This window comes from Apium graveolens, chromosome 7 (genome assembly GCF_009905375.1).
Source record: "Apium graveolens cultivar Ventura chromosome 7, ASM990537v1, whole genome shotgun sequence".
Taxonomy (NCBI): Eukaryota; Viridiplantae; Streptophyta; class Magnoliopsida; order Apiales; family Apiaceae; genus Apium; species Apium graveolens.
The window spans coordinates 228,772,279-228,797,346 of record NC_133653.1 but is presented as its reverse complement, the minus strand read 5'-3'; the positions used below and the strand labels follow the sequence as shown (position 1 = coordinate 228,797,346).

The window sequence follows — 25,068 nt, the reverse complement described above, 5'->3', positions numbered from 1 at the left end:
TGTGATATATGCTTGAGTTATCATGCGATGATATATTTAGGTGAACTTAATTGACATAAGGCGTATGTTAGACGATCTAGGCTTAGTGGAAGTGTTCCATAATTTTAATATAAATATTATGAATACACTCATGAGATTCTTGTTTTTGTGAAACACGTAATTAAATAAAAAATTTCAATTTTGAGAGAAAGGATGATTCTGTCAAAAGCGAATTTCGATCTGTAAGAAAGAGGTATTAAGTGACGCCTCTTGACAATGCTCCCCCGATCTGGGAATCATCCAATTATCGATTATTGATTTGAAATATTTAATTTAAAAGGAAGAATCTCTTTATAATATAATTATGGTTGTAACATAATATAATTCCTCATAAAATAATATCAAGTAGTAAATTGGCCAATGACATAACGGGATTGTGTCGGTCATAGCCTTCCAGCATAATAGAAAGTAGAGTTCTTATTTTGAGACATTGTCGTTTCGTGCTATAGCCGAGGGCTTTGTTTTGAGATTAAGAGATGTTTTTCTATCACATGAGATGTGTATGATAAATTGGGTTCCAATGGTCGTTACGTGCCACAGCCATGGGATATTGAAAGTCTAATTTAATTATACAAAATGTTGGGTTTGACTTGACTAAAAATATTGAGTGATTCGTGCTACAGCCGAGACTCAATGATTCAAGAGGCTAAAATAATATAGGGAATAACATGAGATGTATTTGACAAGAGTTGTCTACCTATAGAACATCACATTGCGTTTCGTGCTACAACCGAGGTGATGTAATGGAAAATAGGATTATTATTCTCACTAGTGTTATGAATGTTTAGTTATACATTTAGAGGGTTGTATAACATAAATTAAATGGTGGGAGCCACCAATGGATAAAGACTCGATTCATATGGTGGAGTAATAATTAATTTTTTTTTATGTGCTTATGTTGTTATGTTTTTTTATTTTCAGATTTTATAGAAATCATGTCTTCTGCACTATCACTCCGTAGCATACTTGATGCTAACAAGTTGACTGGTCCCAACTTTGCTGATTGGCTTCAAAACTTGAGAATTGTTCTTAAGTCTGAGAAGATGGGCTATGTGCTAAACTCACCATTGCCTAAAGCCCCCGATGATGATACAACTTGTCAAGAGCATCAAGAATATCATAATTGGATAGATGAGGCAAATGTTTCCTAATGTATTATGTTGGTATCTATGAACCCTGAGCTTCAGATGCAATATGAGCACATGGATGTATACACTATCCTAGTGCATCTACAAGAGTTGTATGATGTAGAGGGGAGGACAGCTCGATATGAGATATCAAAAGAGCTATTCCGCAGTAAAATGGCAGAAGGGACATCTGTGAATGACCATGTGCTCAAAATGATCAATTTGATTGAAAGTTTGGGGCAACTTGGTTTTTCCATGGATGGGGAGCTGAGCCAAGACTTGGTCTTGCAATGACTTCCAGATTCATTCTCGCAGTTTGTTGTGAACTTTAACATGAATAAGATGGATGTCAGCTTGCCTGAAATTCATAACATATTGAAAACTGCTGAGTCAAATTTTCCTTCGAAGAAGAGTTCTGTTCTTCTTATTGGAGAAGGCTCAACTTCCAATAAAAGGAAGAGGACCTTTCCCAAGAAAAAGAAGAAGATTGATGAGAGAAAGCCTACTCCAGCAAAGGCTAAAGTAGACCCCAAAAGCAATGTTGTTCTCTTCCACTGTAACAAGGTGGGTCACTGGAAGAGAAACTGCAAGGCTTATCTTGTAGAGTTGAAAAAGAAGAAGGCTAGTGAGACTACCCCTTCTGATTCAGGTATGTTCATGATCGAAGTTAATATGTCACTAAGTCAAATTTCTACTTGGGTATTAGATACCGTCTGTGGTTCTCATATTTGCAATTCGTTGCAGGGACTAAAGGGAAGTAGGACTCTTTGAAAGGCATATGTCATAGCCTACTCGTTTATTCGAGTATTTAACTCAACTCAAATAAGAATGTAATAAGTAAATAGTGGATCAATCGTCAGAGAGATCTCACAATGTAACATCTGTCAAAGAATAAAGAAACATTGTTCATCAGCAGACTTGAAGATTCACTGGAAGAAGTTCAAGAATTTGATCATGCCTCAGTGATATAAATCAAGATCGTGGATTTAATCAAGTGACAGAGATCTCGTCAAGGTATCATTTATTACAAGGATTCAATCAGAATATCAAAGTCAAGACATGAAGAAACGTCACGGAAGTTAGTCACTCATGAACCAGACAGTACATCGAGTGTCAGCATTGAAGTGGCGGAATTGATTCATAAGTCTCAGTGACTTTCAGAAGATTGTCAGAAGAATGGATGCTGCTCAGCGTTAGTATTAATTCTCTATTAATTAATTAAGTCATATAATTTAATTAAGAAAATAAATTATATCTGCAAAGATTAATTTATTGATTAATTGAATTAAATTGATTAATTAATTTAGAATTAATATTAAGGATTTACAAGATTTTAATTGGTTTAAAATCTGCTTAAATTCAGCAAGACAATTCATTTGAACTAGTATGACAATCGGTATGACAATTGCTAGTCATACCGAAAGTCATGCCAATACATTTAATTGTCTTATTAGAATTTCTGTTTAGATTAAAATCTGTTATTAATTCAGCAAGACAATTTATTTGAACTAATATGACAATCGGTATGACAATCAATAGTCATACCGAAAGTCTTGCTAGCTCATTTTAATTGTCTTGCTAGTTGTAAATTTTGTCATACCGAAAGTCTTGCTGGCCAAAGAAGATTGTCATGCCAGTACATTTTTACATTCGGCTGTTTGATAAAAAGGAGCAGAAGTCTGTTATTTCATTATCAATAAAACAGAACAAAAACTCAAGAACAAAAGAAAAAGGAGCAGAAAAATATTTCATCTCATCTGCAACTTCAAGATCAATTTCTAGATTGTAAAGTTAAATCCAATCAACTAGAAATACTTATCTTGTTCTTGTGTATCAATCTAGCGGATTAAAATCCCTAGAACTTAATCTCAAATCGCATTTAGCATTTGATCTTTTAATTACAAAAATAGAAAAAGTTCATGTCGAATTTATTCTAGATTTGTAATAATTGATTTGAGATTAATCCCTTGTAACCGATACCGTAGTTGTAACACCTTTCAAGTTTAATAAAAGTTTTATTTAACTTGAATTTTGTTTCACAATTTTATTCCGCATTTTATTCGATTAAACGGTATTGTTTGCATTCAACCCCCCCTTCTACAAACAAATTGGGACCTAACAATTGGTATCAGAGCCTTCTGATTAACGTACAAATCTAGATCCTAGACTTTTGTGTTTCTTTCACTTCTTGAATTTTTTATTCACTCAAAAAATTCATAATGACTACACAAAAAGTTGGAACCGTTAAAATTCCACTTTTCGATAAAGAAAATTATGTTATGTGGAAGAAGAAGATGCTACTGTTTTTACAGGTTGCTAATCCCAAATATTTGCAAGTGTTGAAGAAGGGTCCAAAAATTCCTATGGTTATGGAACCAGAGGTAATAGAAAATGATGTGGTGATCACCAAAGCGAGAACTTATGTGAAGGATCCTGAGGACTTCTCTCCTGCTGAAATAGAAGAAGCTTCCCTGGATGCTAGCCTTCAATTAATCTTAGTAGATTCCCTTAATCCCCTGATGAATAGACATGTGATGAATTGTAAAGATTCCAAACATATCTGGGAAACTATTGAGATTATTAATGAAGGCACAGAGGAAGTTAGGGAGAACAAACTAGAAATCCTAACCTCTGAGTATGAATACTTTAAATCCAATCCAGGAGAAGGAATCACTGAAGTGTTTGAGAGGTACAATGCATTGATCAACAACCTGAACATTAATGGTAAATACTATTCCATCAGGGAGGTCAACAAAAAGTTCCTTTTAACACTGCCAACTCATCTCGAACATAGAATCACTGCCATAAGAGAAGCAAGAGATCTGAGTGAGATTTCTTTGGAAAGGCTCTATGGTGTGTTAAAGACTTATGAGTTGGAGCAGATTCAGCAGAAGGAAGTTTACGGGAAAGGAAGAGTGGTCAGCACGTCTACTGCTCTAGTAGCTGATGAACAACAACAACAACCACAATATCAACAACAATCTCAACAGTCAGAAAGAATGGTACAGTCTTCCAAGGTTGAAGATAATGTGATAGTAGCAGAATTTGATTCTCCTACTACAAATCAATCAGGAGATGATTATTATTCCTTGGAAGAACTGGAGCAATTGGAGGATGAGTCAATGACCCTGATTGTCAAGAGATTCTCAAATGTCAGATTCAAAAGGAATCCCAAGTTCAAGTACAAGTCCAACTACAACAGATTCCTGAAAGGTGGATCTTCATCCTCTAACACCAGCAGTGGTGGGTATAAAACAGGGATGGTTGATCGAAGCACCATTCGATGCTTCAACTGTAATGAGTTGGGACACTTTGCCACAGAATGCAGGAAGCCAAAACAAGCTAGGAAGAACTCTTACGATTCTAATCAGAAGAGTAAATCTGAAAGGGCGTACCTGGCAAAGGGAAGAAGCTGGGATGATACTGACAGTGAAGATGAAGAAGTTGGGAATCTTGCTCTCATGGCTAGTAATGCAAGCACCTCATCGTCAAGAAAAGAGGTAAAATTTACTGATGCTGAATTAGTTTATCATCTAGGAGGTTCCTTAGATTGTGCTCGTCGTGATAATGAATTGTTAAATCAACAAATCAAAGACCTTGAGAAAGAGGTCAATGAATTGAGACTTGTGCACATTAATCAAGATAAACTAAAAGAACAAGTATCTTTTCTAGAGAATAGAGTTGACTGTTATAGACAACTCAAAACTATTCTCAAAGACAAGATCACCGGTCTTGAGGCTAAGGTTAAAGCTTACTTTAATTCTTGTTCGAAGTCCAAAGAGTTTTACAATAAGCAAGTTGTTAATCAAACACATGGAATAGGTTATGATTACAATGCTGCTATTGGAAAATTAGGCATAAACTCCCCTCCTCATGTATATGCTAAAGGCAGGGAAGTACCACATGTGCTTAAGGGTGTTGATGAACCCCTCTATAAAGAATCAATTGCTGAACCATTTGATGAGACCTCTTTTATTATTCAAGAAGAAATCCGTGCTGAAGATAATGCTAATGGGAAAGCTGTCTCCAAGTCAAGTGTGTCAAAAGTTCCAGTCAAGGTTGTGAAAGCAACTGAGACTAACTCAGACACACATGAGTTGGATAACACAAATGCCATGTCTACCATGCATAAGTTGCCTATTGTTAATCCTTCTCATAAAGCATGTGGTGTTCCTGATTGTATGTCTTGTGCTTTTAATCTGTTGTTTGCTTATTTTAATGGTAAGCATGTTTCTAATGATAAGACTACTCCTCGTCAGCATGTGAATAATAGAAAGCATGATAGGTCTAAGACTGCTAGTCCTCCTAAAGCTAGAAAGGAGACATTTGTGCCTAAGCCTAAACAGAAATTTGTCAAGGCTGTTCACAAGGTCAAATGTTCAGTCATTGAGAACGTTGAGAATATTGAAATTAAGAATGTTGTTTTGCCTGATAAAGGCCAATTTTACAAGTATGCCGGACCCAGCCAAGCTTGGGTTCCGAAGAAGGTCTAATCCATTTGTACTGCAGGGCATTAAACAGGTACAACCGGTAGTGTGGATTCTTGACAGCGGATCGTCAAGACATATGACCGGAGATAGAGCCCTGCTATCAAATGTGGTTGAGAAAGCTGGCCCAGTGGTTACCTTTGGAGATAACAGCAAAGGTTTAACGGAGGGATATGGCTGTTTGCTAGATGGAAATGTTATCATTGAAAATGTATATGTTGTGCAAGGACTTGAACACAATCTGCTTAGCATTAGTCAGTTCTGTGACAACGGCTACAATGTTTTATTCGACAAGCTGAAGTGTCAGATTCTGCACAAGAAAAGTGAAAAACCCTCCTTAATGGGAATCCGGAAAGGAAATCTGTTCGTAGCTGACATGAACTCTGAAAGCAATCTTGAAGTCAATTGTTTCTATGCAAAGGCATCGTCAGATGAGAGTTGGCTATGGCACAAGAGACTTTCTCATCTCAATTTCAAAATAATGAATTCTCTTGTCAAAAGAGAATTGGTAAGAGGTCTGCCTCAGCTGGAATTCTCTCCAGAAGGACTATGTGAGGCTTGCCAGAAAGGAAAGTCAAAGAAAGCAAGTCACAAAGGCACTGACACATCTTCCATAACTGGTGTTCTGCAATTATTGCACATGGATTTATTTGGTCCAGTTAATATCCTTTCTATGTCAAAGAAATGTTACTGTCTTGTGATAGTTGATGACTATTCCAAGTATACGTGGGTTTTATTTCTTCACTCTAAGGATGAAACACCACAAGTTGTGATTGATCATATCAAGATGATTGAGTTAGATTCTAACGTCCCTGTTAGAGCAATAAGGTCAGATAATGGGACAGAATTCAAGAATGCACTTCTCAATGGATTCTGTACAGACAAAGGGATTACCAGACAATTTTCAGCTCCTAGAACCCCTCAGCAAAATGGAGTGGTAGAAAGGAAGAATCGTACATTGATTGAAGCTGCAAGAACGATGTTAAGTGAATCAGGTCTTCCAATGTACTTTTGGGCTGAAGCTGTCAATACTGCATGTTATACTCAGAATCGAACTCTAATCAACAAAGACTTCATGAAAACTCCTTATGAGATTTTGAATGAACAGAAACCTTCTATCAAATACTTTCATGTATTTGGTGCCAGATGCTTCGTGCTCAAGGATGGAGATGATCGTCGTGGTAAGTTCGAGGCAAAGGCATATGAGGGTATTTTTGTTGGATATGGAAGAAGATCATATAGAGTGTATATCATTGATCAACACAAAGTAACTGAAAGTGTCAATGTTACATTTGATGACACTAAACTCCCTAGTATCCAAACTGAAGATCCTTCTGAGAAACTGAAGTTTGATGATACGTCAGATTCAGAATCAGAACATGGTCAAGTACCTGAGGTTGTTGCTGGTGAAGAACCTGTTAATCCTGATGATACTCAAGGTAATAGTGATGGAAACTTTGGCAACAATGGAGATACCACTGCTACTGACGGAGAATCTTCAAGTCAACATGGCAACAACTCAGGGGGAGATGCTGAAGGATCATCTAGTAGGACACAACATCACAATGAATTTCAAGGCGAATCATCAAGATCAAGTCTTCCAAGACAGACTGTCTGGAATAAAGCTCACCCTTTTGAGTTGATTATTGGTGATTGCTATGCAAGATGAACTCAATCAGTTTGAAAGTCAACAAGTCTGGAAACTGGTACCTAGGCCTGTACACAAGAAAGCTGTTGGTACTAGGTGGGTATTCAGGAATAAACTAGATGAAGATGGTGTGGTTATAAGAAACAAGGCAAGACTGGTAGCTAAAGGGTATTCTCAAGCTGAAGGCATTGATTATGATGAAACCTATGCTCCAGTGGCTAGACTTGAGGCCATCAGGATATTTCTGGCATTCGCAGCATTTTCAAACTTTAAAGTTTATCAAATGGATGTCAAGAGCGCCTTTCTGAATGGAAAGCTGGATGAAGAGGTATATGTAGAGCAACCTCCTGGTTTTGAAGATCCAGATCATTTGGATTTTGTCTTCTTTCTTTTCAAGGCTATCTATGGGCTAAAACAGTCTCCAAGAAAATGGTATGACACTCTCTCTGAATTTCTTATTAAAAATAGCTTTATTAGAGGTGTCATAGACAAAACTCTCTTTTCTAAAACACATAAGAAGGATACTATATTAGTCCAAGTCTATGTGGATGATATAATATTTGGGTCTACTAATGATAATCTCTGTAAGAGATTTGCTAAGTTAATGCACAGCAAGTTTGAAATGAGCATGATGGGAGAGCTGAAGTTCTTTCTTGGATTACAAGTAAATTAAAGGTTAGATGGAACATTTATTTGTCAATCCAAGTATCTCAAGGAACTCCTCAAAAAGTACAATCTAGAGGATTCTGCATCAGCAAGGACTCCATCAACTACAGCTGTCAAGCTTGGACCATGTGAAAACTCCATTAAGGTAGATGTCACAAGCTACAGAGGTATGATTGGCTCGTTACTCTATCTTACTGCAAGTAGACCAGATATTATGTATGCTACATGTTTATGTGCAAGGTTCCAAGCGGATCCTAGAGATATTCATCTCGTTGCTGTTAAACGAATCTTAAGATATCTTAAGGGAACACCAAATCTAGGTATTTGGTACCCTAAAGAATCTGGTTTTAACCTTGTTGGATATACAGATTCAGATTACGCAGGAAGTGTTGTTGATAGGAAAAGCACCTTAGGAAGTTGTCAATTCCTAGGAAGCAGGCTAGTCTCATGGTACAGCAAGAAACAGCAAACAGTTTCCAACTCAACGACCGAGGCTGAATATATTGCTGCTGGAAGCTGCTGTGCTCAGATCTTGTGGATTAGGAACCAACTCCGAGACTATGGCTCTGTATTGAACAAGATTCCTATTTTATGTGACAATACAAGTGCAATAGCCATCACCAACAACCCTGTGCAGCACTCGAGGACAAAGCACATTGACATCAGGTATCATTTTATTAGAGAGCACGTCATGAATGGTACTGTTGAACTATTTTTTGTTCCAACAGAAGAACAAATAGCAGATATTTTCACTAAACCACTTGACGAATCCACATTTACCAGATTAGTTGGTAAATTGGGCATGTTGAATAGTTTTAGTGATTAATTTAGTTAATATCTGGGATCTGTTCTTGAATGAATTTACAAATGAATTTTTCATAAATGAAAAATTCATTTGCAAATTTATTTTATCATTTTATCATATTTCTTGCTTATTTTTATGTAATATATATATTATCTTACCTATTTTTATTTTCCCTACTTGTTAATTTAAAATATCTCAGAATATTTTATTTCCTCTAAAAATATTTTACTATGAATTTTATTTGCTAAAATTCAATAGAAATCTATTTTTAGAATAAAAATAATAAATTCTGATATATTGTCTTTGTTTCTGTAAATATTATAAGTCTATATTTCAGTTTTACTATTTTGTAAATATTTTATGATATTTTTACTAAGTTATATAAGTCTTTATAAATTTATATATGTGTGTGTTTCTGTGTTTAAAGCTGATATGACAATCGGCAAGACAATTGAAATTGTCTTGCTGAAAGTCATTTCAGTTTAAATTTTGTTTATTATATTATTCAGTACAGTTTTATACTGGCAAGACAATCGGTATGACTATCAATTGTCTTGCCAGTTATAAACCATATATATAATTATTTTCCTTTTATTATTATACTGGTATGACAATCGGTGTGACTATCAGATTGTCATACCAGTTATAATTTTAGTATTTATTCTATTTTTTTTCTTTTCCTTCTTTTGCCTGGTATGACAATCGGTATGACAATCCCGGATTGTCATACCAGCTGTAATATAAAGGCGTGTGTTTGTTTTTTTTAAAACCATTTCAACAGTTCATTTTGTTTAAGTCGAACAGTTTTCTCTCTTCTCTCTCTTCGAACTAAAACCAACGAATTGCTTCCTTCCTTGCTCGAGTTTTTACTCAGCAAACTGAATCTTCACTCCTGTGATATATACTTATATATATATACATACAGGAGTGCTGTCAAAATTTTCAAAATTTTTTTTATATATATCAGTTTGCCCCTTCAAATTCAATTTGTGTTTGTTGATTTTGAACTTTTTATTTTTATTTTAATTTCTGATTTGTGTCATTTGGCTTTTCAAAACTGCGTTTGTGAGTTAAGAATTTTAACGAGATACATTTCTGTCTAAATTTTTTGATTATAATTAATTTAATTCGAATTATTAAATTAATTTAATTAATTCGAATTTTCTTAATATTATTCTTAAAATTCTGAAAGCGTGTGTCTTATTATTATTTTAAATGGCTCTCAATTTCCAAATTGTCGCGCATAATCAGGTTGGTTATTTTAATCCGGAAAAATGTGATGTTGAAAAATTTAAGCCATGGATTAGATTTTTAAATGACCATTCGATTGTTAGCTCTGCTATTAAATCAAATATGATTTTAAACGTCGATCTACTTAGACTGATTTGCACAACCTCTACTGTGGCCGATGATTCAAAATCTTTTTCATTCACCGTCGCAAACACACAGTATGTAGTTGATGAAACAGTCGTCAATCGTGCGTTAAATTTTCCACTAGACAATTTCTGTAATTTACCCTCTGAAAATGATATCACAAATTTTTTCAATGCTATTCACTATCAGAGGGTGATCAATTTAACCAAACTTTCTAAATCAAATTTGGTGTCTGAATGGGATATTTTCTTCGATACACTTTCCAAAGTGTTTGCCAACTGCACAAAATCCAATTTTCATAACATCACTTCCACTCTGCAGTATATTGGTCTTGCGGTTGTTTTCAATCAAAGGATCAATTTTGGCAAACTACTTTTTCCCATTCTCTTGAGACGTCTAACTTCTGCTTTACGTGATCATTCTACAAATCGTAGGGTATCATGTTACTATGCTCGTTTTCTCATGCTTATAGCAGATCATCTTCTCACACCTGAACACAAAGCCCTTTTTGCTAACTCTGCAGTAACCGAACCCCCTCCAGTTAGCAAAAAGATTTACACTCGCCAAGACACAACCTTCAAATTCATGCAAGTTCCAGTACTTGTATCTGCTTTCATGGCCACTTATATTCCTTTACCTATTTTCAATCTTCCCGGCCATGAACAGCAACCTCAACCTCCAGTGGTTCAAGCCACCCAGGCTCCTCCAACATCAGATGCTCTTCCATTACAGGTAGTAATTCCTCACTCTCACTCTCTTCCTACTTCTGTTGAAAGACCCCCAGTGGTTGATAGGGCTGACCATGAAGTTGTAGAACCACAGCTTTAATCCCAGGTCATAGAGCCAAACACAGAGTCACATTCTATCTCAACCTTTCCCCCACTGTCTAAAATGTTACCCAGAAGATTACTAGGAAGTAGTACATTGTTAAATATGAGTGAACCCTCAGCTCTGCCTCCTCCTAAGAAAAGAAGAACATATTCTGAGGCATCTGAAAGCCCATCCTTGTCCTCCCAACAGGACATGGACTTTGAAATGGCCAATGAACAGTTACTAGAGGCATTCTCTCAACAGGATGCATCTATTGAAATTCGCCATAGGGCCATGGCATCTTGTACTGAGTCAAGCACAATTCCATTACTCACAATGGAACCATACACTTCCCCAGCTCATACTCAGGACACACAGCGAGGAGTGCACATAGAGTCGGTTACAGTGCCTGCCATAGTTACGGCAGAAGAGCAGTCACATGCTTCAGAGGGAAAATCTGACTCTCCGCCATCTTTAATAGAGTCATTTTCTCCCCTCCCAGATCCAACACCTCTGGCTCCCTTATGGGATTCTCCACTCGCAGATTTATCTGGAGAAAGTGGAGGGCAACTCGGTCAATCTATCCCTGAAGCAATTCAGACATCTATTCCAAAAGATTTGATAGTATTGACTGAGGATCGGGACTCGCGAATTCCCATTGCACCACCACTGACCTCTCTTGAAGAGGCTAGGGTGATTTTTAATGCAGGTACAGAAGAACAGCAACAGGAAGTCTCCTCACGAGCAATTATATTGAGAGAAACACATGCACGTGAGTTGAGTGAACCAAACACGAGTGAAATTCAGGTGAGAGCACACACAGACACTGATACTGTAAACCTGTTAGCTCAGATTGCTGCCCTAAAAGAAGAACTTGCTAAAAGCCAAGCTGAAGCTCAAGCATTCAAAGCACAAGTGGTTGAACGGTCTTCTTCTTCCACCTCTGTCAACAATCAGCTTGCAATCATAAGGAATGACATCTCAGATCTAAAGACCACTGTAATACCAAAGCTCAATTCTATTCAGGACACTCCAACTTTATCAGCTGATGACATATCCAACTTCTGCTCTCTACACACAAGAATGACTTCTCTTGAAGACCTCGTTGAGATGAATCATTCACTGGACTCCTCAAGATTTCTAAAGATAGAGACGGGCATGGAACATCTCAATGAAGGGATGAAGCACCTATATTTCATGATCAAGAATTCTCATTGCCCTAATGAAGAACAAAGAACTTATTTTGAAGGACCGTCTGGTGGAGGATCAGGCTCTGGAGGTGATGGAGGTTACAAAGGAAAGTCAGTAGAGGATCCCTCAACTAAGGGGGAGAAGAAAGGGAGTAGTGCCAAAGGGAAAAAAAAGATACCTCTGCTGGAAACAAAGGAAAGGCTGATGATGTCTACTACAGTGGAGAACAGGATGACTTTGATATTTTTGACATTCCCACTGAACCAGTTCAGGAAGATAAAGATGGGTTATTTGAAGCTGAAGAGGAAAGTGATTTTGGAGAATGGGAAGAAGAAGCTCAAGTGGATCCTATGTTTGAGAAAGAATTTCAGAAGGAGCAGTCAGAGATGAAAAGAAAAGAAGCTGAACTCAAGAAGGTCTCTCAGATCATTGACATGAGAAAAGACATTCAAAGAACAGAAACTCTTCAAAAGCAACGTCTTCATGACATTAAGGCTCAAGAAAGGAGAAGAGATGTCAGACTAAAGATTGGTGAAAAATGGGATGAAGCTAGGAGAGTACTTGATATGCCTCAGCTGAGCACTAACAATGATAGGCAGTTCTTACATCTTCTTAACAAGCTGGAAATCTCAAATCCTAACAATGACATGTACATGAATGCTATCAAGACTGAAGTCTCAAGGATCACAGCTGCTTTTGATAGATCCCTAAATGAGATGAGCATTTTTTGTATATTGTCAGAGTGAAGGATCTTTCAAGGTGTCACTTCATCTATTTGAGAATCGTTCTTTGTCAGAGATTTGGGTTCTTTTAAACAAAGTCAAAAGAAGCTCAGAATTGAATGAAGTTCTTCGAGAAAGGCTTAAAGAGTTTGCCAGCAGGGCTAGTCCTCAAGTGGTCAACAATCATCATCAGGTGAGATTCTTTAAGTCTGATTGTCTTCAAATCTGTCAGCTAGATGTACAATCTCTTAAAGACTACTCAGCTAAGCATCTGGTCTGGATGGAACATCATTTGAGAACTGCTGGATATTCATCCATGTTGAAGACTCAAGCTGCTGACTTGATTCAAGCTTATTGTGAAAAGAATGTTAAAAGGTACAATCAACTCAAGAATAAGCTGAAGTCAGTTGGAGTTCAACCAGTCAGACCAGCAAGCTTCACTTCAGAAAAGGATCGTGTCTTTGACAAGGAATTGCTTCAAGATTTAGAAGAAGGTGAAGTCAGAAGAGAAGACAACTGAAGTCAATTAGCTCAAAACTCAATGTAATATGATTAAAGCTTTATGAATCAAGATAGTCTAATGTAGTTATATGTTCAGGCTAGAGGAACATCTATCTTGTATTCACTTGTAAATTTCATTTGGAATCTGGAAAATGTTAAATATAATCCAGAACTTTTCTGCTATTTACTTTACATTACTGTTTATATCTTTTTCTTATTTGTTAGTTGAGTTATCCTCTAGGTATTTGTTGTTATTGTCTAACAAGCAAATAGGGGGAGATTGAAAGGCATATGTCATAGCCTACTCGTTTATTCGAGTATTTAACTCAACTCAAATAAGAATGTAATAAGTAAATAGTGGATCAATCGTCAGAGAGATCTCACAATGTAACATCTGTCAAAGAATAAAGAAACATTGTTCATCAGCAGACTTGAAGATTCACTGGAAGAAGTTCAAGAATTTGATCATGCCTCAGTGATATAAATCAAGATCGTGGATTTAATCAAGTGACAGAGATCTCGTCAAGGTATCATTTATTACAAGGATTCAATCAGAATATCAAAGTCAAGACATGAAGAAACGTCACGGAAGTTAGTCACTCATGAACCAGACAGTACATCGAGTGTCAGCATTGAAGTGGCGGAATTGATTCATAAGTCTCAGTGACTTTCAGAAGATTGTCAGAAGAATGGATGCTGCTCAGCGTTAGTATTAATTCTCTATTAATTAATTAAGTCATATAATTTAATTAAGAAAATAAATTATATCTGCAAAGATTAATTTATTGATTAATTGAATTAAATTGATTAATTAATTTAGAATTAATATTAAGGATTTACAAGATTTTAATTGGTTTAAAATCTGCTTAAATTCAGCAAGACAATTCATTTGAACTAGTATGACAATCGGTATGACAATTGCTAGTCATACCGAAAGTCATGCCAATACATTTAATTGTCTTATTAGAATTTCTGTTTAGATTAAAATCTGTTATTAATTCAGCAAGACAATTTATTTGAACTAATATGACAATCGGTATGACAATCAATAGTCATACCGAAAGTCTTGCTAGCTCATTTTAATTGTCTTGCTAGTTGTAAATTTTGTCATACCGAAAGTCTTGCTGGCCAAAGAAGATTGTCATGCCAGTACATTTTTACATTCGGCTGTTTGATAAAAAGGAGCAGAAGTCTGTTATTTCATTATCAATAAAACAGAACAAAAACTCAAGAACAAAAGAAAAAGGAGCAGAAAAATATTTCATCTCATCTGCAACTTCAAGATCAATTTCTAGATTGTAAAGTTAAATCCAATCAACTAGAAATACTTATCTTGTTCTTGTGTATCAATCTAGCGGATTAAAATCCCTAGAACTTAATCTCAAATCGCATTTAGCATTTGATCTTTTAATTACAAAAATAGAAAAAGTTCATGTCGAATTTATTCTAGATTTGTAATAATTGATTTGAGATTAATCCCTTGTAACCGATACCGTAGTTGTAACACCTTTCAAGTTTAATAAAAGTTTTATTTAACTTGAATTTTGTTTCACAATTTTATTCCGCATTTTATTCGATTAAACGGTATTGTTTGCATTCAACCCCCCCTTCTACAAACAAATTGGGACCTAACACTCTTGAAGAAGATGAGGTGATTCTACTTATGGGAAATGGAGCAAGGGTTGCCGCCATATCTGTAGGGTCATTTAGTTTACATATGCCTATGGGCAAGACTATTATTATGAATAATTGTTATTACGTTCCCTCTATTATGAGGAATATTGTTTCTATTCCTATGTTGGATTTGGATGGTTTTTCATTTATTATTAAGAATAATGAATGTTCTATTCTTAGAGATAATGTTCTTTATGGATGTGGTACTTTAAATAATGGTTTGTATGTATGCGACTTAGGAAATGATTTACTTCAGATTGAACAAACTAATAAAAGAAAATGAGATGATGAAAATCTGACCTATTTATGGCACTGTAGGCTAGGTCATATTAGTGAGAAAAGATTACGCTCATTACACCAGGATGGGTTTCTTGAATCATTTGATTTTGAATCATATCAGGCATGTGAATCTTATCTCATGGGTAAGATGACCAAATCTCCATTTACTGGACATGGAGAGAGAGCTGCAGATGTGTTAGGCTTGGTACATACAGATGTATGTGGACCAATGTCAACATAAGCTATGGGAGGATTTTCATACTTCATTACTTTTACGGATGATAAATCCAGGTTTGGATATGTGTATTTAATGAAACACAAGTCTGAAGCTTTTGAAAAATTCAAAGAGTACATATATGAAGTAGAGAAACAAACCAAAATAAGTATTAAAGTTCTTCGATCAGATCGAGGAGGTGAATACTTAAGTGGGGAGTTTCTAAATCATCTCAAAGAAAACAGTATACTATCACAATGGACACCTCCTGCAACTCCATAGTTGAACGGAGTTTCTGAAAGGAGGAACCGGACTTTGTTGGACATGGTTCGGTCCATGATGAGATATACAGATCATTCAGTATCCCTTTGGGGTTATGCCTTAGAAACTTCAGCATATTTACTGAACAAGGTACCTTCTAAATCTGTTCCGAAGACTCCATATGAGATATGGAAAAGAAGGAAGCCAAGTCTTAAACACATTAAGGTTTGGGGATGTCCAGCTTTTGTCAAGAAAGTTGAACCTGAAAAGCTGGAATCAAGATCCGTAAAATATAGGTTTGTGGGATATCCAAAAGAGACTTTATGATATTACTCTTACACCGAACAAAGGGTGTTTATTTCCAGACACGCGACCTTCTTGGAGAAACAGTTTATCCTTGAAGGGAACAGTGGGAGCAAGGTTGAACTTAATGAAGTTCAAGAAGCATAACCTACAATGGTTCAAGAGGAAGTACCTATTCAGAAAGTACAACCTTCTGTAGAACAACCTGTACGTAGGTCAAATAGGGTGTCTCGTCAACCTGAGAGGTATTATGGCCTTGTCATTGAGAATGACAATGACTTGTCACTTATTGATGGAGAAGACCCTATGACCTATGATGAGGCTATGAGTTGTGATGACTCAGAGAAATGGTAGAGTGCCATGAAATCCAAAATGGACTCCATGTATGCCAGCCAAGTGTGGACTCTGGTTGAGGCGCCTGAAGGTGTTAAGTCTATTGGGTGCAAGTGGGTATATAAGAGAAAGATTGGAGTAGATGGCCAGGTGGAGAACTATAAGGCTAGGCTAGTGGCAAAATGATTTAAATAAAGACAAGGGATTGACATTGATGAAACCTATTCGCCGGTAGCCTTGCTTAAATCCATTCGTATTTTGCCTGCGATTGCGGCTTACTATGACTATGAGATCTAGCAAATGGACATGAAAACAGCCTTCCTCAATGGAAAACTTGAAGAGGATGGGTATATGACACAACCAGAAGGATTTGTTTCTAAAGGAAATGAACATCTAGTTTGTAAGCTGAATCGATCCATATACGGACTGAGGAAAGCTTCTCGCACATGGAACGCCCGTTTTGATGAGACAATCAAAGATTTTGATTTCATCAAAAATAAGGATGAACCATGCATCTACAAGAAGGTTAGTGGGAGCGCGGTATCATTCATAATATTGTATGTGGATGACATATTCTCGTTGGGAATGATATACCGATGCTTCAATTAGTCAAAGTGTGGCTATCTAAGAACTTCACGATGAAGGACTTGGGAGAGGCATCTTACATTCTTGGAATGAAGATCTATAGAGATAGATCAAAGAGAATGTTAGGCTTGACCCAGAGTACATACATCAAAAAAGTGCTAAAGAGATATAGCATAGAAAACTCCAAGAGAGGACTCATTCTCATGAGCCATGGAGTTTCTCTTTCCAAGAAAATGTCTCCAAAAACATCTGAGGAGAGAGATCGTATGAGTAGGATTCCTTATGCTTCTACAATAGGATCTATCATGTACGCAATATTATGTACTCGGCTTGATGTTGCTCACTCACTTAGTGTGACAAGCAGATTTCAGTCCGATCCAGGTGAAGAACACTGAAAAGCGGTGAAAAACATCCTGAAGTACTTGAGAAGGACTAAGGAATTTTTTCTTGTTTATGGTGGTTCTGAGTTGAAAATAGAGGGGTATACAGACTCTAGTTTTCAGTCAGAAATAGATGATAGTAAATCCATATCAGGTTATGTGTTTACCCTAAATGATGGGGCAGTTAGTTGGAAGAGTTCCAAACAGTCAACGACGGCTGACTCCATAGCGGAAGCAGAGTATATAGCTGCAAAAGAAGCTGTTTGGATAAAGAAATTTGTTTCTGAGTTGGGAGTTGTTCCTAGCATAGAAGAGCCAATAGTGTTGTATTGTGACAACAATGCAGCAATAGCACAAGCTAAGGAACCAAGATCTCATAAGAATTCCAAGCATGTCCTGCGGCGCTTTCATCTAATTAGGGAGATTGTTGAAAGAGGAGATGTCAACTTCAAGAGAGTTGACACATAACAACATAGCAGACCCTTTAACAAAGCCACTTACTCAAAGTCACTTTGATTGTCATAAAGATAAGATGGGTATTAGATACCAGAGTGATTGGCTTTAGTACAAGTGGGAGATTGAAAGAGATTTGTCCTAAGTCCAATCATGTATGATAATTTAGGAATAACTTTTATGTTATTTGTTTGATTTCCATTATATTAATAAAAGACTTTTTTTATTTTTATTACGGGCTTTATCTATTTAAGTGTTTAAATAAGATATACCATAGTTTAGAGTAAAGCTTTTTATGGATTATGATGAGATCATAATAATGAGACCTAAAAGATGGTAACTCTGAACTTAAATAGTTCCTGGTCATAGGATTACTAATTGGTAATTAGTAATCCGCAAAGATCGGTACATACTATGTTTGCTTCATTATGAAGGATGTCTGTTCTCATAGACATTTGTGTGGTGACACTATAGCTAGTATGTAGGTGCTTATTATAGAATAAGTTCACTGAACATGACTCGCATAGCTGAACAACTGATGGAGTTCACTTACGTGTCAGCAGTTGTTCACATAGTGATAGTTGTACAAGTGTCCTTAGACTTGAGGTCATTATAGTCATCTTGTGTACACCGAACTATACGTTGGTTTAGTTCTTAGTCTCCAGGGACAATAATAAGGGCTCTTCTGGGTGTAGGAATTTGTACACGAAGATAGTGAATGATCAATAAAGGATCTACCCCTTCCAGTGAAGGAAGAGAATTTTCTATGATGATCCACTTATGCTAGTTCAGGAATCTCTGGCAAGAGTGAATGGAATTAGAAAGGAGTTTCTAGTTCACATTAATTAGAACTAAGCATAGTGAATGGGAATGCATATGATTAAATTAGATAGGCTTGACACGAGTTCCATGCCTTGTATTTAATCGGGACATTGCAGGGTAGAAGGAATTGGTTGTACGGTAACTCTTCACTGAATAGGTTCTTGGTATTCTAAGCAGTGAATTTGTATTATCCGGATAATCGCGATATGCTGAGAAGTATCCCTCACGATGTAGAATAAATATGATTAATTTATTAATTAATCATATTTAATAAATTATAGAATTTATATAAATAATGATAAAAATAGTTTTATTATTATTTATTTCTACTTCCGGCTTAATATTGAACCTACAGGGTCACACCATAAAAAAGTATGATTTAATGGTGGTGGAATTAATTAATAATGGATGGTAATTATTTATTTGTGAAATAAATAATTAATTAGCGAATTTAATAATTGATTAAATGAGATTTAATTAATTATAAATTAATTAAGAAAAATTCTTAATATTATTAATTAAGAATTTAACTTTTGGAAATTAAATCAAGTGAGAGAATTGTTTTAAAGTGTTTAGAAAAAGGGATTAATGATTAAAAGGTATTTTAATTATAAGTTAATTGATTAATGAGAATAATCAATTAAAGGGTTATTAATATTAATATTTTATGGAAAATTTTCAGCTGAAATTTTTTGCCTATAAATATACTATTATAAACCCTATTTTCCTCAACTCTAAAAACATAATTTTGAAGAAGAAAAGAAAAGGAGGCAACCCTAATTCTCTCAACCTCTTCCTCCCTCCATTACTTCGATCTCGTGGTGGATACCGGTGGAGTGCTTCACACTTGAGGAGCAGCTGCTAGGGATCTCCGTTCATCATTCTTGGATCGCTTTTAAAGGTTAGTAATCGATCCCTCGATTTATTCACGATTTTTATGCGATTATATGGGTTTTATACATTTTAATTGTAATCCACGCTTCCGTGTATGCATAAATCCTAACAACACCAACTGAAACGGCGACATTCCCGATGGAGTCTTATATGCTGTTCTATACGCCCAAACAGCTTCATCAAGCTTCAAAGACCAATCCTTCCTTGATGGACATACGACTTTCTCTAAAATGTGCTTGATCTCTCTGTTTGATACCTCAGCTTGACCATTTGTCTGAGAATGATAAGCTGTAGTGATGCGATGATTCACATTATACCTTTTCATCATAGCAGTGAACTTGCGATTATAAAAATGCGACCCCTCATTACTGATTATGAATCTTAGAGTTCTAAACCTTATGAATATCTGCTTGTGCAGAAAATTAAGCACCACTTTCGCATCGTTTGTTGGCAACGCCTTAACTTCAACCCATTTCGATACATAATCAACTGCCAACAAGATATACTGATTGTTACAAGACGAGACAAATGGCCCCATGAAGTCAATTCCCCAAACATCGAAGACCTCAACCTCGAGAAGCACATTAAGAGGCATCTCATCCCTTTTAGACATATTACCCACATATTGACATCGATCACATTTTAAAACGAACTGATGAGCATCTTTAAACAATGTTGGCCAAAAGAAACCTGCTTGAAGAACACGAGTTACTGTCTTTCCTCCACCATAATGTCTTCCATAAGCCGTTGAGTGGAAATCTCGCAAGATCCCCCCTGTTTTGATGTAAGGAATACATCTCCTGATGATTTGGTCAGCTCCTTGGCGAAAAAGAAACGGCTCATCCCACATATACCACTTCACCTCATGAAGAAACTTCTTCCTTTAAGCATAAGATAAGTCGGGAGGCATGATATTACTCACAAGATAGTTCATAATGTCTACAAACCACGGTTCTTCTTCTTGCACTCCAAACAACTGCTCGTCGGGAAAAGACTCATTTATCAATGTCTTGTCCAATGTAGTAGCATTAGGATTCTCTAAACGCGAGAGATGATCAACAACTTGATTTTCAGTTCCTTTTCTGTCCATGATCTCAAGTTCAAATTCTTGGAGCAAAAGAACCCATTGAATCAATCTAGGCTTCGATTCCTTCTTTGAGACGAGATATCGAATGGCGGCGTGATCAGTGAAAACTGTCACCTTAGTCCCAAGTAGATAAGATCGAAATTTCTCAAAACCGTAGACAATAGCCAAAAGTTCTTTCTCTGTAGTAGAATAATTCAGTTGAGCACCATTTAGAGTCTTACTAGCGTAGTAGACCACATGAAATATATTGTTCTTTCTCTGCCCAAGAACTGCTCCAACTGCATAGTCACTTGCATCACACATCATCTCAAAAGGCTCATTCCAATCAGGTGTAGTTATGACAGGTGCCGTAATTAGACTCTTCTTCAATGTCTTAAAAGCTGCAAGGCACTCGTCATCGAATTTAAAAGGAACATCTTTCTCTAACAGACTGCACAAAGGCTTTGAAATTTTTAAGAAATCTTTGATGAAACGCCTGTATAAACCTGCATGACCAAGAAAACTGTGAATTACCTTAACAAAAATTAGTGGAGGAAGATTCTCAATGACCCCTACCTTGGCCTTGTCCACCTCTAGGCCTTTATTAGAAACCTTGTGCCCAAGAATAATGCCGTGACGCACCATAAAATGACATTTCTCCCAACTGAGAACCAAATTGGTCTCAACACACCTCTTGAGAACGTGTCCGAGATTCTGCAAGCATTCATCAAAAGAATCGCCAAAGACTGAGAAGTCATCCATGAACACCTCCACATTCTGGCCAATCATATCAGAAAAGATGGCCATCATACATCTCTGAAATGTGGCTAGTGCACCACACAGACCAAAAGAAACTCGTCTGAAGGCGAAAGTACCAAATGGACAAGTGAAGATAGTCTTCTCCTGATCTTCTCAAAGTGATACAAATCTGATTGTAACCTGAATAGCAATCCAGAAGACAGTAATACTCATGATCGTCCAACGTGTCAAGCATCTGATCAATGAAGGGCAATGGAAAGTGATCCTTCCTAGTGGCTTTGTTCAGCTTCCGATAGTCCATGCAGACTCTCCACCCTTTGACTGTTATGGTAGGGATAAGCTCATTCTTTTCATTTACTACTATAGTAATTCCACCTTTCTTTGGTACACATTGAACCGGGCTTACCCATGAACTGTCAGAGATAGGATAAATGATCCCTGCATCTAGCCACTTCAGAATTCCCTTCTTCACTACTTCCTTCATGATAGGATTAAGTCTTTTTGCTGCTTGACTATAAGCTTGCTACCTTCTTCTAGCAGAATTTTATGCATACAGTAAGAAGGTCTGATCCCCATGATATCTGCTATAGTCCATCCAATTTCCGACTTGAACTCTCTCATAATCCTCAAAAACTTTTCGTCATCACTACCTGAAAGGTCCGATACAATAATAACAGGCAGAGTAGATGCATCACCTAAAAATGCATACCTCAAATGCTCAGGTAAAGGATTAAGCTCAAGAGAGGGGGCTTCCTCAATAGAAGGCTTGATGCGTTTAGGAGCTTTGTTCAATTCCTCTATTCCAAGAGATTCAAAAGGCATATCAATCTTCCTCTTCCAGGGAGAAGCATTCAAATATTGCAATTGCTCTTCACCTTCGTCATCTTCACTGTCTGAATTTCCCAATAAGGCATTTTCTAAGGCATCAGACCTTAGCAATTGATCAAGTTCCGATATGACCACCGAATCGACCAACTCCACTTTTAAGCACCCCTCATTATCAGTAGGAAATTTCATAGCATTGAACACATTAAAGGTAACATCCTGATCCAGTACTCGCATTGTAAGCTAACCCTTCTGCACATCGATCAAGGTTCGGCCAGTTTCCAAGAAAGGTCTTCCCAAGATTATGGGAATCTTCTTATCCTCTTCAAAATCAAGAATAACAAAATCAGCAGGAAAGATGAGTTTATCAACCTTGACCAAGACATCCTCCACAATACCTCGTGGATATGTAATAGAACGGTCGGCCAACTGCAAAGTCATATACGTCGGTTTAGGATCAGGTAGATCCAACTGCTTGAAGATTAAAAAAGGCATCAGATTGATGCTAGCTCCCAAGTCACATAAGCATCTGTCAAAAGACACTTTTCCAATAGTACATGGAATAGTAAAGCTTCCTGGATCTTTAAGCTTTGGAGGCAACTTCCTCTGCAGCACATCACTGCATTCCTCCGTGAGAGCGACAGTCTCTAAATCATCTAGCTTCACTTTCCGAGAGAGAATACCTTTCATAAACTTTGCATAACTAGGCATCTTCTCGAGAGCCTCATCGAAAAGTATGTTGATATGAAGTTTCTTGAATACCTCCAGAAACTTCTCAAACTGCTTGTCCAGCTTTTTCTTTTGCAGCCTCTTAGGAAAAGCGGTGGAGGATAGATCTGTTTCTCCCCTGTATTACCCTCAGGAGGAGTGTACTCAACAGTAGTCTTCCTTGGTTCCACTTCTTCATCCTACTGCTTTGCTTCTTTCTCAGCCCCAGCTTCTTCAGTCAACTCTTGAGTTTATCCGGGATTCGCAACCTTCCTAGACCTCAAAGTGATTTCCTTTACCGGATCCTTAGCTTCCTTCTTTCCTGGCACTTCAGTGTCACTAGGCAATGTACCCGGTTGTTGATTTAGCAAGGCATTGGCAATTTGCCCAATCTGATTTTCCAAGGTCTTGATAGAAACAGCTTGACTCTTGCACATAAGCTTCAACTCCTTTAATTCAGATTTTTCATTAGCTTGTTACAGCTGGAGTTGTTGTCTTGGTGCATACTGCGGTTGCTGAAAACCAGGGGGTTGTACTGCTTAGATGGATACTGCTGATAAGGCTGTTGAACCGTATTCTGAGCGTTGCTCCAACTGAAATTAGAATGATTACGGTTATTAGGATGATAGATGGCTTGCACAGGTTGCTGCAATCGCTGGAAGTTGCTCACGAACTGAGCTGATTCACTAAAAATTGCTCACTAGAAATTGCACACTGATCAGTCTCATGGGCACCATCACAAAGCTCACAGACACTAGTGATTTGATTAACTTCATAATTAGCCAAAGTGTCCACCTTCATTGTCAAAGCCTTAAGTTGGGCAACGATAGCAATTGCTACGTCCAACTCCAGAATTCCTGCTACTTTTCCCTGAGTCAGTCTCTGGGAAGGATTCTGGTACTCATTTGCAGCCATCAGTTCAATAAGTTCATAAGCTTCATCGTAGCTCTTTGCCCACAAGGCCCCTCCTGATGCTGCATCAAGCATGGGTCTAGAAGTAGCACCAAATCCATTATAGAAATAATTGATAATCATCCAATCAGGCATGTCATGGTGTGGGCACTTCCTTAACATCTCCTTATATTGATCCCAAGTCTCATACAGAGATTCTCCAGTTTGTTGAGCAAACTGAGTAAGAGCATTCCTGATTGCTGCAGTCTTCGCCATAGGGAAGAATTTAGTGAGAAACTTTTGAGCAAGATATTCTCAAGTGGTGATAGACCATGCTGGTAGAGAATGTAACCAGCACTTAGCTTTATCCCTTAGAGAGAATGGGAAGAGTCGTAGCTTAATAGCATCCTCTGTCACATCGTTGAATTTGAAAGTGTCGCAGATCTCGATGAAATCCCTGATGTGCATGTTGGGGTCTTCAGTAGGAGAACCTCCAAACTGAACTGAGTTCTGTATCATCTGAATCGTGCTCAACTTAATCTCAAAAGTGTTAGCCCTGATGGCTGGTCTGATGATGCTAGACTGAATTTCATTAATCTTAGGCTTAGAATAGTCCATCAAAGCCTTCGAAATTTCTACTTGATCACCCATAGCTACTACAATTGGCTCTTCAACTTTCTCTTCTTTCTCTAACTTCTTTTCTTCCTCAGAAACTTCCCTACGAACTACCACAAGTTCTTTCTCGGCTTTATCCAGTGTTCTCTTCCGAGTACGCGAACGCGTATGCATACACCCTCGCTAGATTACCTGAAACCAGACAAGGAACAAATAAGTAACAATGTCTGAGTCAATGAACTTTAACGACCACTGATGGAAAGCACATAAACGATAAATTAACACTGCAGTCCCCGGCAGCGGTGCCAAAAACTTATTAGTCGCTAAACACGCGCTAATAATACACGCAAGTATACAAGTTCGCGAGTAGTATAGAATCTTTTCTAGTTCATTTCCACAGAGACTATATTGGTTAACTATGTAATTTATGCACCTAAACAACAATGTATGATTATTATCCAATGCTAAGACTATAAAAAAATGAGATTTTTTATAACTAAGAATTACGCTAACAATTATAACTACGAGAATAAGATTGACTGACTTGATATATATGACAAACATGGGATTCTAACTTCATTAAATACTTCATTCAATAGCTTTATTATTCTTAACCTTAACATGCAATAGTGATGA

The 25,068-nt window shown here is 37.0% G+C and overlaps 1 non-coding gene across 1 annotated transcript; it reads left to right on the top strand.

The window, feature by feature from the left end:
- Window positions 1-23,971: 23,971 nt before the first annotated feature.
- Window positions 23,972-24,078, top strand: LOC141676313 (small nucleolar RNA R71). The gene has a single exon (XR_012556911.1). It is a non-coding gene; the product is annotated as a small nucleolar RNA R71 (small nucleolar RNA).
- Window positions 24,079-25,068: the final 990 nt, after the last annotated feature.